This window comes from Pleurodeles waltl, chromosome 6, assembly GCF_031143425.1.
Source record: "Pleurodeles waltl isolate 20211129_DDA chromosome 6, aPleWal1.hap1.20221129, whole genome shotgun sequence".
In the NCBI taxonomy this organism is placed as follows: Eukaryota; Metazoa; Chordata; class Amphibia; order Caudata; family Salamandridae; genus Pleurodeles; species Pleurodeles waltl.
Window position 1 is genome coordinate 328,059,613 of NC_090445.1, and position 13,475 is coordinate 328,073,087.

Below are 13,475 nucleotides of genomic sequence, written 5' to 3' on the forward strand. Positions count from 1 at the left end.
CAGAGGACACCCATGGATGGGGGGACCCATCCCAGGTAAGTACAGGTAAATTGAGGTAAGTATGTAAGTATTTTTTTTTTTTTAATGGCATAGGGGGGCCTAATTTGCCCCCCCCTACATGCCACTGTGCCCAATGGCCATGCCCAGGGGACAGAAGTCCCCTGGGCATGGCCATTGGGCAAGGAGGCATGACTCCTGTCTTTGCTAAGAAAGGAGTCATTTCAATTGGGGTTGTGCGTCAAAAAATGGCTCAAGTCCGGTTTGAGGCATGATTTTTGCCTCAAACCTGACTTGCACCATTTTTTGACGCACAACTCCCATTTTCCCCTACGCCGGCGCTGCCTGGTTTGAGTCATTTTTTTTTTTACTCTGACCAGTCCACAGCGCCAGCTAACGCCATTCCTTAAATAAGGTGCCCGCATGGTGCGTAGGAATGGCGTTAGCCGGCGGTAAAAAAATTTACGCAAACCAGCGCAGGCACTGGTTTGCATCAAAAATTTATAAATATGGGCCCTAGTGCTTTGAGTGGTTTGATTGTTATTGTGCGGGAAGATGCCCCTTCCTGCACATAAGCAATCACTTATGGTGATTTGGCACATCTGTGTGTCATGCAAATGTTGGTGCTTCCTCAGGTTTACGAAATCTCGTAATTCTGAGGCAGCGTCAAAATGCAATGGGTGTTGTTGTTGCACACCCACAGCAACACCAATTGCACGCCACTTCCACGCAAAGGGCTGCTTGTGAAGGCGTCATATTTACAAGGTGACAGTAAGCCACAAAAGGTGGCTAAACGCCACCTTGTAAATACATCGTAGCGCATAGCGCCACTGGAGTGTTACTAAAAGTGATGCTCCGGTGGTGCTAGGGGCTCTTAAATATGCTCCTTAATTTTTCCTTTGATATTTTGTCAACAGTGCTGTCTTTCTTGAAAGAGCAAGTACGACAGTGAAGCCTTGACTCCTATTCCTGCCCAATACCTTACTACTGCCTCAAATGTGTTTGATTTTATATTACTGTCTTAATTTTTGTGCTTGATTTTTCAAACCTCTTTTGAGCGGTGGCTTTGCAGATTTGCCATACGTTTCAGCTCTAGGTGAAGGTATGTAGCCTTCCCTTTATTCTCATGTAATTTCTGTGCCTCGATTTTTGTTTCTTTTGGGTTGTTGTGACTAGTGCTCTGCACTTTTATGCAAGACATTCACACTGAAATAAATAAATAATAATGGACCCGATTCTAAAATTCTGAGTAGGTATGACTTCATTTTGTAGTACTCATGAATTACAGGAGTACGCCTGTAGTACTGCAAGACTAAGTTGTAGAGTTGCTTGAGTTATTAATGACGGAATGCTTTTGGCTTCTGATGGACTACATAGAACTGTGATGTAAGTGTTAGAGCGTGGTGAAGTGAATGCAGGTTGAGAATGTTGAGTTTGGGGTTACACGCAGACGAATAAAGATGTGCAATGCACAGCTCCATGTGTGGCATAGTCATGGGGTGGCCAGGCTGGAGAAGATGCTACAACTGGATATGAGATAGGGGATGTGTAACCCGAAGATCGACAGTGCTCTCCAAAAGTGTTTGCCGGGGTCCAAGCAAACTGCTTGTGAGTGCCAGTGTGGAACTGAGGTTTGGCATATGTGAAGTCAAAGCGCAACCCCAGCTGGTGTGAAGCACTTGAGAATAATGAAAGCTTCAGAGAAGTCTACACAATGTTGGCCAAGAACATGCTGACAAGGCCCTAAATAGAGGTACAGCGCTACTGTGCAATATAAAGCTACACATCATATGGAGTGATAAGGCTGAAGGCAAATTGCAACATAACACCACAATCAAAAGTGGTGTGAAGCAGGGGTCAAACGGGTGTCAAAAAGCACAAAAGGACACTTGAAAAGAAAGCATATAAGATAAAAGAAATAGTCCTTTCTTTACCAGAATCGGTTAAAGAGAGTCATCATACCACAGCAGTGGGTGAAGTGGCCCAAGGAGAAGTGCCCAGGGTTGTGCTTTCAGAGCCGTCTTCACCTGAAGGTGGGTGCTACCAAAGCTGCCAGGTGGCAGCTCAGAACAACTCCAGAGATCTTCAGAAAAGCGGATGGAGGCCAAGAAAGAGGTCACAGTTCCACAGAATGTCCAAGATGACACAGGACAGCAAATCACAGGGCTTTAGAAATGGCACGGAGGAAGCAGGACCGAGTGGACTGCAAAAACTATTGGAGAGCGCTCCATTCACCGTGTCAGCCATTCCCACAAACATTTATATTACCTCTGCCTTCCTGAAACCACCACCATCATTTGATAACGCCAAAAAGCAGAATATTGGCAATAGATGGATGGCTTGGATATAGATATTTGATCTTTTCATTGATGCACTAGAAGAAACAGATAACACGAAGATTATCAAATATCTTAAGAATTTTCCTGGTGAGAGTGTAGTAAAAGTCATAAAGAAAATGCTGCAAGCTGACAAAGTAACATACCATAAAATTGAAGAAGAATTGAATCTCAAATTCAATCCAGTGCCGAATGTAGATTATAAAAGGTATATTTTCAGTCAAGAGTGACAGATAGTTGATGAAACCATAGACAAATGTGTTGAGAGACTGGATAGGCTCATCAGACACTAAGTTCAATTCATTTTAATGATGAGAAAGCAATACGTTTCAGAATTATTGATGGATGCCTGTCAGATTCATTCAGACGATGAATGCTGAGAGAAATTCTAAGTCCGGAGGGAGTTCTCATGGCTGCCAGAGCTGAAGAGCCTGCTGATCAATAAGCTGCTGAAATGGAGGCCAGGTGGGCTAAAGTGAGTCAAACATGAACATGAAAAGTAAGAAGAAGCACAAAGCTGAAGGACACAAAATGATGTCTCCACGGAAAAGAATTTGTGCTTCTAGTGTGGATATTCATTATCACATGAAGGTAAATGTCCCGCCATTGGGCAGATATGCAAAGGCTATGGGAAGGAGAACCATTTTGTAACTGTTCACAAGGCGAAGGAATAAGTGTCCCACGGCGAGAAGAAAAAATGGCTGCCCAAACGTTCCAGAAGTGCCGTACAGTGTCTGCCTACAAGGCCAAGTGACAACACCAGTTGAGACAAATTGACACCAAATGAATAAGTATCAATATCAAGTGAAAGTGAAGAAGATGGTTGTGCAATGTCGACGTTTTCCTCAGATAAATGTGTGCATGTTGGACTGGCCGCATGTGAGAAAAAGTACCAGTCGAAAAAAAGTTGGCATGAAAAAGCACCAAAGTAATTCAAACATTGTCCGAAGATTACACTGAAAGTAAATAGTTGTTCAATACCTTTAATCATCAACAGTGGTACATTGATAAACATTATGTCTGAGGAGAAATATGATGAACTATCTCCATTGCCACAACTGATGCCATTGAAAACTAAAGTATAGACATGAGCTGCATTGACGCCTTTGAAAAGTCAAGGTTAATTTGTAGCGATGATGAAACAAAAGAAGACAAAAATGCAAGCACTCATTCATGTTCTTCAAGGTACAACACCAACTGCCTGTTTACTCGGTTTCAGCACAGCTGCTGATATGGGACTGATCTCAGTGAACTACAGTGTGAATGCTCATCACAAAATTGTAAGTCAGTTCCCTTCATTTAGTATAATCATTTATACGTTAAAACAGCTATCAACAGCATTAAAAAATATACAATTAATTTCACAGAATCGGTTAAATAAAAGAAATGCATTTTGCAGACAATCGGTACATAATACAATCGCATACAGGGAGGTGAGCAAGGTGAAATAGCGGAGAACTGATGTCATAATTAATCAAGAGCCGATCTGATATACTTTGTATAAAAGAAGTGCATTTTGCGACTAGACAATCCATAATACAGTTGCATGTAGTGTCAAAGTGCAATAGTGCAGATCTTCTGTCATACACTCAAGAGCCAATGTGGGATGTAGCAGCAATGTGCCCTGATGCTGCCCTACGTCCCATAGTGGCAATGCACAGGTATAAGGCACTGTGCTGTGTGCAAGATTATGCGCTAAGTGCAGAGTGCTGTTATTCAGACGTGGTGACATAGCACAATGAGCTGGGGCAGATATCCCATTAGGCCGGATAGGAAGCCAAAAAGAGCAGATTGTCCCTAGCAGCCTCCATGAGATTGGCAAATTCCATGGTTTCTTGTTGAGGTCACTCCTTGTCCTGTTTCTAGTTCAGACATTTACTTGGCAAGGTCTTTTAAAGAATCTAAAAATTGTACCAGTCGGATATTAAGCATAGTGTTCCTTGAGTCTAAAGACTTGATTACCTCTGACCCGCAATACTGAATCCCTAGTGCATTAAATTTGCTTTTCAACATGGCTTTCCGCCAGTGGGCTAATGCAGGACAAATACAAATGACATGCTGTTGGGTTTCATCTGTCTGATGAAATAAACAACATTTCCGCCCCACCTTGGCCTTCTTCCTTCCACTGAGTTGGAAGATCATCTATTCTAAGTGAAAGTAGTTTCTGCCTTATCATAAGGAAGTAGGTGGCCTCCAACAGGGGAAGCTCTTTTTGATTATCGTACAATTTCAGCACCATCCATCCATGTGATCTTGTCTTCCGCTGACTTTGCAACTTGTTGGATTTGTTTACTGCCCTTCTAAATGCTTTGTCGGACAAGTGTAGGCTCCATAGGCCAGTCTATACTTTCTCCAAGGTATTTTTTGTGTTCTCTGTTCCCTGTTTGAAGATTAAGTTCCAACCAGACCAGCCTTGCCAGTGACCCCCTTAACAAATGCTGCGGGGCCCGGCCAGGGACTGCTTTGTCAGGGAAAACTCCAACCTAACTTGGGCGGGCAGTGCACATCTCAGTAGCCGTAATACTTGTTTATAGGCTGTAGGACGCGGGCTCTCTATGTGGTGCACTAAAAAGAAATATACTGTGCGGATAGGCCAGTGGATCCCCAATTGATTGACAGAGGCAAAAGTAGGTAATACTAAGGCTCTCTTTTGTGGTAGTGTGGGAAAGCAGTTAGGCTTATCAGTGTGCAGTGTAAAGCATTTGTTGTACTCAAAGAGGCACACACACTCAAATAAGTAAATTTGTGAACAATTTAGAAAAATAACACTTCTTTTTATCAATGTTTTGAAATCAAGACCTTCGTAAAAGAGTAAGTACTGTTTTCGTTATTATTTCTTACAGGTAAGTGAAGAGTTCAAACCTGTGCACCTTTACGGACGATGCAATTGTATGGAAGGAAAAGTCAATAATGCATAAAGGTATGTACAGTCGGTTTCAGGGGTTCACCTTCTGGGTTTCGAGATGTAGGGGCACAAGGTCCAAAGTACTACTAGCAGTTCATCAGGAGCGCCCCAAATTCAACTAGGAGCAGGGTGCTGGTGAGGATGTGGCGCGACTCGTTACAGAGAAGGGGCGCCACCTGGAAACAGGCTGCCAAAGGGGACTTGGAGAAAAGTCAGAGAGCACCCAAACAGGGGCTTGGATCGCAAGGGGGAATTGAAGCAAGGGGGCACAGATGGTTTTTCGGGATTCAGGCTGGCCGACTTGGATCCAGAGTGGTAGAGCGGCTAGGCTCTGGGTGCAAAGATGCTTCTCATGGTTAGGGGCCAACAGCTGGCAGGGGCAAAATAATGACTTCTGGGCCACTCACAAAGTGGATCTCAGTGGTTCTGACGTCCCTCAATGGCTGCTTGGTCCTGGTGCAGCAGGAGTCGGAAATGGAATCTCGCGGTTGATGCTTGGTGCAGGGCATGCAGTACCCTGGGGATTGGTGCTGCTTGGATCCGGTTGGTCCTGTTGTCATCACACTCAGTGGGGAGACAGTCCTGGTCCTCCAGAGCACAGTAACTTCTCCTGGTTGTCTGTGGCGTTTGTCGAGGCCGAGGAGATGCAAGGCGGTGGATCAGACTGTGCTTTTGGGTGCCTGTGGACTGCAGGGAAGTAGCTCTTCTACTTCAAGGGAGATTGGCAGCAATATGCGAGATGCTGGCAGGCTACCTGAAGCTTTGGTAGTTCTCAGGGTTTGCAGGACGAGTCGCACTGTCGTAGTTGTCGAGAAGGTCTCAGGCAGGCAGGGTTTTGCGCCAAAAAGGCCAGATCTCTTCTACTATTCTCGCCAAGTAGTGACTCTCCCTCATCCTTCTCTTGATTTGCCAATTCTGAATTCTTGGATTCAATTTTGGAGCGTTAAGGGGAGTGCCAAGTAGCGACCAATGGGGGTTGGCTACGATTAGGGTGACTAAACCCTCTATATGACCACTTCTGCTGAGAAGGGAGGGTAGGAGTCTGGCTCAGTTTATGGTGTACACCTCTCTAGGGTGAGCTGTGGTGAGGAGTTAAAGCTTATCTAGGAGGGGTTTAAAGCACTTGCAATACCACAAGTGTTGGTCAGTAACCAGTCACAGGAAAGAATCACAACATGTGTTGCAAAAATAAAGGTTTCTTTGTTACAAGACTAAGCTAACATTGGTGAATTTACATCTGGAGATATCAACAAACAAAAATATACATTTAGTCACAGCCAGCCTCAGAATAAATATACATTGGGCCGGGGGGAGGGGCGTCTGGGAAAACCATATACTAAGAAAGTGGTGTAAAAATGGAGGTGCCCAACCAAGGTAGGTGTTATAGGATCCCAGGGGCTGGAGGAGTAGGAAATCACCAGGGGTAAGTACTAGAAATAGCACAGGCGCCAGGGTGCAGAGCTGTTCTCGAGCCTGGTGCCCCATAGGCCAACACAGGACCATTGCAGTTGGATTTTTATGGATTCAGGGCCTTTCCCAGTGAACCCCGAGGAAAACAGTTGGCACAAAGAAGTTTGGAGAGTGCCCCCACCTGTGGATACCCAGAAGACTAGAGAACTGTTACCAGGGAGCCCAGGTGCATATGGGTGAAGTGGCGTCTGAAACCCTCTTTGGAGTCAATGGAAGCCTCAGTTGTCCAGCTGCTGTCGTGACTCGTGGACCAGGCCAGTGAAACCAAAAGGTGGAAGGTAGAAAAGAACATGAAACAGAAGGGGACAGTGTGCAGACCATTTGGAGATGTCGGTGGAGGAAGGCAATGCGCACCCTCTTGGAGGTGAAGTTCATGCAGGACGGTGAAAGAAGTACAGCTGCGGAGTCAAGGGGGATGCAGGAGATCCTTGGAGTCACCCACGAGCTGTCCCATACTGGTCGCTGGATTGCAGGAGGGTCAGTGGCAGGCAGGACTACCAACAAGCCTTGGCAAATAGCGGTTGCAAGGCAGTTTGCTAATTTTAGAAGACCAACAAGGTCCTAGTGACTCGACCTCTAGTGGGGAGTCAGGGCAGGCCTTCTGCAGGAAGGAAGCCAGCCAGAGTTGGAGGAGCCCCGACGAATGACCCACTGACTGCAGACACAGGGAGTCGCAAGGAGGCCTCAGCAGCACAACAAAGCAGGAGTCCCACATCACAGGAGCTGCAAAGTGGAAGCTGAATCTGGAGTTGCAGAGTGCTGGAGGCTGGGGATTCTAGGAGATTGAAGATCTTCTTGGAGGAAGAGCCAACAAGCCTTGTCAAGAGCAACAGTTGCAGTGTACAGGGGTTCCGTTCCAGTGGCTGCAGCAAGGGTCCACCATCCCCCAAGTTGGTCAGAAGACTAGTTGGACCCAGGGAGGGCCACAGAACCACTGCCTGTGAGCAAAGCCTTTACGTTGTCTGTGGGACAGCAATTTCCACCAGCCCGTCGGCATTGTTGTGAGGTGTAGGAGGTTGGCTTGGCTTATAGTGGGTACCAATGGTACTTACACCTTATGCCAGGTCCAGTTATCCCTTATTAGTAGAGCAGTAGTGTTCTAGCAGCTTAGGCTGACAGAGGTAGCTATAGCAGAGCAGCCAAGGCTGAACTAGGAGACATGCAAAGCTCATGCAATACCACTTATATCATAAGAAAGACAATACTCAGTGTTACTAAAAATAAAGGTACCTTATTTTAGTGACAATGTGCCAAAAATATCTCAGAGGATATACTCCCCTAGGAGATAAGTAAAACACACAAAATATACAAAACAAACCAAATCAGGTAAGTAAAACAGTCAGAAAGTAGTGCAAACACTGTAGAATACAATAGGATGCAATAGCCCTAGGGGCAACACAAACCATATACTAAGAAAGGGGAATGCGAACCATGAATGGACCCCTAGGCTAGTGTAGTGTGTGTAGAGGGTCACTGGGAGTGTAAGAAAACACTAAAGGTGTCCAAGATACCCCACCCCAAGACCCTGGAAAGTAGGAGTAAAGTACTACCATTTCCCCAGAAACACACCAAAGTCGTGATAAGGGATTTTGCAAAGACCACAACAGACTATAAAGCACTAAAGACAGATTCCTGGACCTGAGGACCTGCAAAGGAAGGGGACCAGGTCCAAGAGTCACTAAAGTGTCCGGAGGGCAGGAGCTCACTAAACCCCGGATGAAGGTGCAAAATGGCTGCCTCTGGATGGAAGAAGCTGAAGATTCTGCAACAACGAAAGGTGGTAGGAACCTCTCCTTTGCGCAGAAGATGTCCCACGGCGTGCAGGAGGATGCGGTTAGAGAAAAAGGGTGCTGCTCGGGCCCAGGAAGGACCAGGGTGTCGCCACTTGGGAGAGGAGACAGAAGGGGCCCTCAGCAACGTAGAGAGCCCATGCACAAGCTGGAAGCACCCGCAGAAGTCCTTGAACACGGGTTCAAGAAGTCTGAACACAGCGGTCGTCTAAACACTGCAAAAGGAGATCCCACAACACCGGAGATCAACTCAGGGAGCTGAGCATTGCAGGACAGAGTGCTGGGGACCTAGGCTCAGCTGTGCATGCAGGATGTCTTGGAAATGTGCACAGAAGCCCTTGTAGCTACAGTTCACGCGGTGCACAGGATTACAATCAGCAGAATTGCGCTTTGGGAGTTTCCAAGGCGGCATTTCCTCTGCAACGCTTTTCATCTTGAGTGGAGCTCAGGCCTCCTGTATGGCTTTCCACCCATACCACTTCTGCCCAGAGTTCTCATGAAGATGAAGAATGATCAGGCCCAAGTAATCCTTGTGGCTCCGGACTGGGCATGAAGAGTCTGGTATCCCGAGCTATTGAGCATGGCCATCCATCCTCTGATCAGACTGCCCTTTCATGAGGCTTTTCTTTTTGCAGCAGCAAGGGAGTGTTCTTCACCCAAACCTGCCCAGAATTCGCCTTCTTGCATGGAGATTGAGCCGTGGCAGTTGACAGCTTTTGACCTTCTGCCCAAAGTCGGTAATGTTATCTGGCAGCCAGGTGTCCCTCCACCAAAACTGTATATGCCTGTCATTGGAAGAAATTTGTGGCATGGTGCACAGACAAGTGTGTTGACCCCCTCTTTGCTCCTATCTCTGAGGTTCTATTGTTTATACTTTTGATGGCTCAGCAGGGCTCTGCTTTGGGCATTCTCATAGGTTATTTTTCTGCAATCTCTGCTTTCTTACGGCTGCCTGATCATCCTTCTTTGCTTAAATCCCCTGTTGTAAAAAGGTTCCTTAAAAACTTTAGCCATATGTTTCCTCCTGCCCCAATTCAACCTGAATTTAGTTCTGACATTGCTGATGTGTGCTCCTTTCGAATCTCTCCACAATTGTCCTCCAAGGCTTATCACTTTGAAAACAGCCTTCTTTGTGGCCATTACAACTGCCCACAGGGTGAGTGAGCTGCAGGCATTGTCATCTAAGCCTACATCTATCCTGACAAAATGGTGCTTCACATGCAGGCCTCCTTTTTCCCGAAAGTGGTTATGCCCTTTCATGTACACCAGTCCGTCACCTTGCCTACTTTTTTCACACCCCGCATCCTTCTAATGATGAGGAAAGGCTCCACCGCCTGTATCCAAAAAGAGTGTTGGCATTGTTCCTTGATCGTACCACAAAGTTCCGGGTATATGATCAACTCTTTCTTGGTTAAATGGGTGCAAAAAAAGGTCGGGCAGTGCAGAAGAGAACCATCTTCAGATTGGTCATACTCTGCATTAAAATGTGCTACATATTGGCTAAGAAGCAACCCCTTGGGGCACTGTGTGCTGATTCTACCAGAGCTAAGACTGCAACCACTGTGTTGGCACGCAGCGTTCCAGTCCTTGACATCGGTCAGCTGACAACGGAGGCATCCCAGCATACATTTACCAAACACAACTGCCTGGACAGTCAGATCTGTAGGGACAGGCACTTTGCCCATTTGGTCCTGCAGGACTTTCTGGTGTGATCTTGGTTTGCAGACCCACCACTGGAGATGGTATTGCTTAGGTGTAGTAAGCTGGCTCTTTATGTAGTGGACCAAAATGAGGTACATTGTGCAGAGAGTCCAAGCAATCCCCAGAGGTATCACGGAGGCACAAATTACATCCCAAATGCTCTCTTTTTGGGTAGTGTGGTTGAGCAGTTAGGCTCGAGGGTAGTGCTTAGCAGGTAAGGCACACACTCATGTAGTGAGACGCACACTCAATAAAGAAATCCAACACCAATTTATTAAAAAAATAGCACATGCTTTTATATAAATGTAGATACCAAGATTACCGGAATCTGGTGAGTACTTTTCGAAATTGGAATTCTTGCAGTTTTTAAAAATTGACACACTGACATTTTTGGGTGTGGTAATGTTATCCTATGGGAGAAAAACATGTTCTGCATTTGGGCACTTGACAGTGACTTACAGGACTGTTCTCCAGGATTTAAGGTAAGTATGGGGCAGGGTCCAAGGGCACACCAACAGTCACCTCAGGAGACTCTGGTGTGTCTGGGTTCAGGAGTGTGTTAAGGCATCAGGTGTCCAGTCACAAAGTTGCTGCAAATTGGGACTGAAAGGTCAGTCTGGGGGAACCCACAGAGGGGCTTGACCCTTTTGATCCTTCCTTGGGCACATGGTGACTCTCTGTCAACTCCTCCTCAGGCTGTGGGAGCCAGTGGTGTCTTCTGGTGTCTGGTCTGGTGCTGGAGTACCTCGCAGTTGCAGGGGGCCCGCAGAAACAGTCTGCACGCGTGGCCTGGGAGTCAAGACCGGCCAAGCCAACAAGTGGGCTTAGCTCTCACGAGGCTGGGAGACTTAGGGACACCTTTGGTTCTCTTCTCCTCAGTTTGGGGTAGATGGGTGCGGAGAGAGATGTCCTGAGGTGTCGGGTTTCTGTCTCCTGGTCACCCACAATTGCAGGGAGGTCTGCAGAAACAGGCTGCAGTCGCGTGTGGAAGACTAGTGGGTGAACTCAGGGTGGGCTTTGTCCCTGGAGGGCCTAGGGGCCACACTGACACCACTGTCCTACTTCATCTCAGGCTAGGCGGCTCTGGTGCAGTGGTGATCTCTGGCATCTGATTTTTGGTGGTCCCAGTCCTCACAGTTCTTTCTTGGGTATCTACAAATGCAGGGGGGCAGCTCCTGTACTCCAAGGGAGATGTTGTTGGCAATTTACAAAGCACTGGCAGCTCTCCCAGTTTTTTGGAGCATGCAGCAGCAGGACAAGTCAGATGCTCATCGAGGAGCGGGTGCAGCAGGCAGGCAGGAAGGGTTGGTGCCAAGTCAGTCATTCTTCTCATGCCTCAGGTTCAGCAGGCTTCTTGTCCGCTCCTTGTTTTGTGACCAGTGAAGATCTGAGGATCTGGTATCAGGGGGTCCCCTAAACACCCAATTTAGGTGGCATTAAGGGGAGTAAAGGGTAGTAGCCACTGTGCTACTTACCCATGGGGTGACTATGCCCCCTAGATGAACACTTCCTGTGAGGAGTATGCATTACGCAGTCCAGAGTTTCTTAATTACCTCCACACACAAGATGGTGGAATTTCCTAAGTCGTGTCCACTTCAGGCTGGTCACCCTAGGGGTGTTCCCAGTCTGGAAATGTAATAGCCATAGCTAATGCACATGGAATGCTAATGCATAGCTAATTGTCCCGCCTGTCGAGGTGCCAGATTGGCCCTGGGGCAGGGGATTAGCATTTTCCCCTGAGGTGGACTTCTTTGAAGCTCCTTGCCTTTGAATGCAGATCACCCTGTGGGGAGGACTGTTCCACACCCCAGCCCGGACAGGCTTTGTTTCTGACCTCCAGAGAGCAAAGGCTCTTACCCTGGGGGGTCAAATTCTCTTCTGTTGATGGCAGACTGGCCAGAACTGCTCAGTGAACTTATCTGTGGTTGGTAGGTTTTTTGTGGGGCCCCTCTAAGATGCCCTCTGGGTGCATGATTTAATAAATCCTTCACTGGGATCAGTGAGGGTTTATTAATACAAGATGTTTGTAGGAAGCTGGCTCTGTATATACTATCTCAAAGTGAGAGATAGTTTGCACAGAGTCCAGGGGGTCCCTAAGAGGCTTGACAGAGGCAATAATAGATAATACTAAGGGGCATCCCCTTCCTATTTGCGACTCGCATCGCGATGTAGAATTGCTTTGTGACCGCGGTCGCAAAGCAATTCGCAGTTACCACCAGTGTCACACTGGTGGTAACCCATTCCCAAAAGGGAAGGGGTTCCCATGGGACCCCTTCCCTTTTGTGAATGTTGCCAAAAAGGTTTTTTCAGAGCAGGAAGTGGTCCAAGGCCTCACCAACAGTCACCTCAGGAGACTCTGGTGCGTCTGGGTTCAGGAGTGTGTTAAGGCATCAGGTGTCCAGTCACAAAGTTGCTGCAAATTGGGACTGAAAGGTCAGTCTGGGGGAACCCACAGAGGGGCTTGACCCTTTAGATCCTTCCTTGGGCACATGGTGACTCTCTGTCAACTCCTCCTCAGGCTGTGGGAGCGGGTGGTGTCTTCTGGTGTCTGGTCTGGTGCTGGAGTACCTCGCAGTTGCAGGGAGCCCGCAGAAACAGTCTGCACGCGTGGCCTGGGAGTCAAGACCGGCCAAGCCAACAAGTGGGCTTAGCTCTCACGAGGCTGGGAGACTTAGGGACACCTTTGGTTCTCTTCTCCTCAGTTTGGGGTAGATGGGTGCGGAGAGAGATGTCCTGAGGTGTCGGGTTTCTGTCTCCTGGTCACCCACAATTGCAGGGAGGTCTGCAGAAACAGGCTGCAGTCGCGTGTGGAAGACTAGTGGGTGAACTCAGGGTGGGCTTTGTCCCTGGAGGGCTTAGGGGCCACACTGACACCACTGTCCTACTTCATCTCAGGCTAGGCGGCTCTGGTGCAGTGGTGATCTCTGGCATCTGATTTTTGGTGGTCCCAGTCCTCACAGTTCTTTCTTGGGTATCTACAAATGCAGGGGGGCAGCTCCTGTACTCCAAGGGAGATGTTGTTGGCAATTTACAAAGCACTGGCAGCTCTCCCGGTTTTTTGGAGACTTCAGCAGCAGGACAAGTCAGATGCTCATCGAGGAGCGGGTGCAGCAGGCAGGCCGGAAGGGTTGGTGCCAAGTCAGTCATTCTTCTCATGCCTCAGGTTCAGCAGGCTTCTTGTCCGCTCCTTGTTTTGTGACCACTGAAGATCTGAGGATCTGGTATCAGGGGGTCCCCTAAACACCCAATTTAGGTGGCATTAAGGGGAGTAAAGGG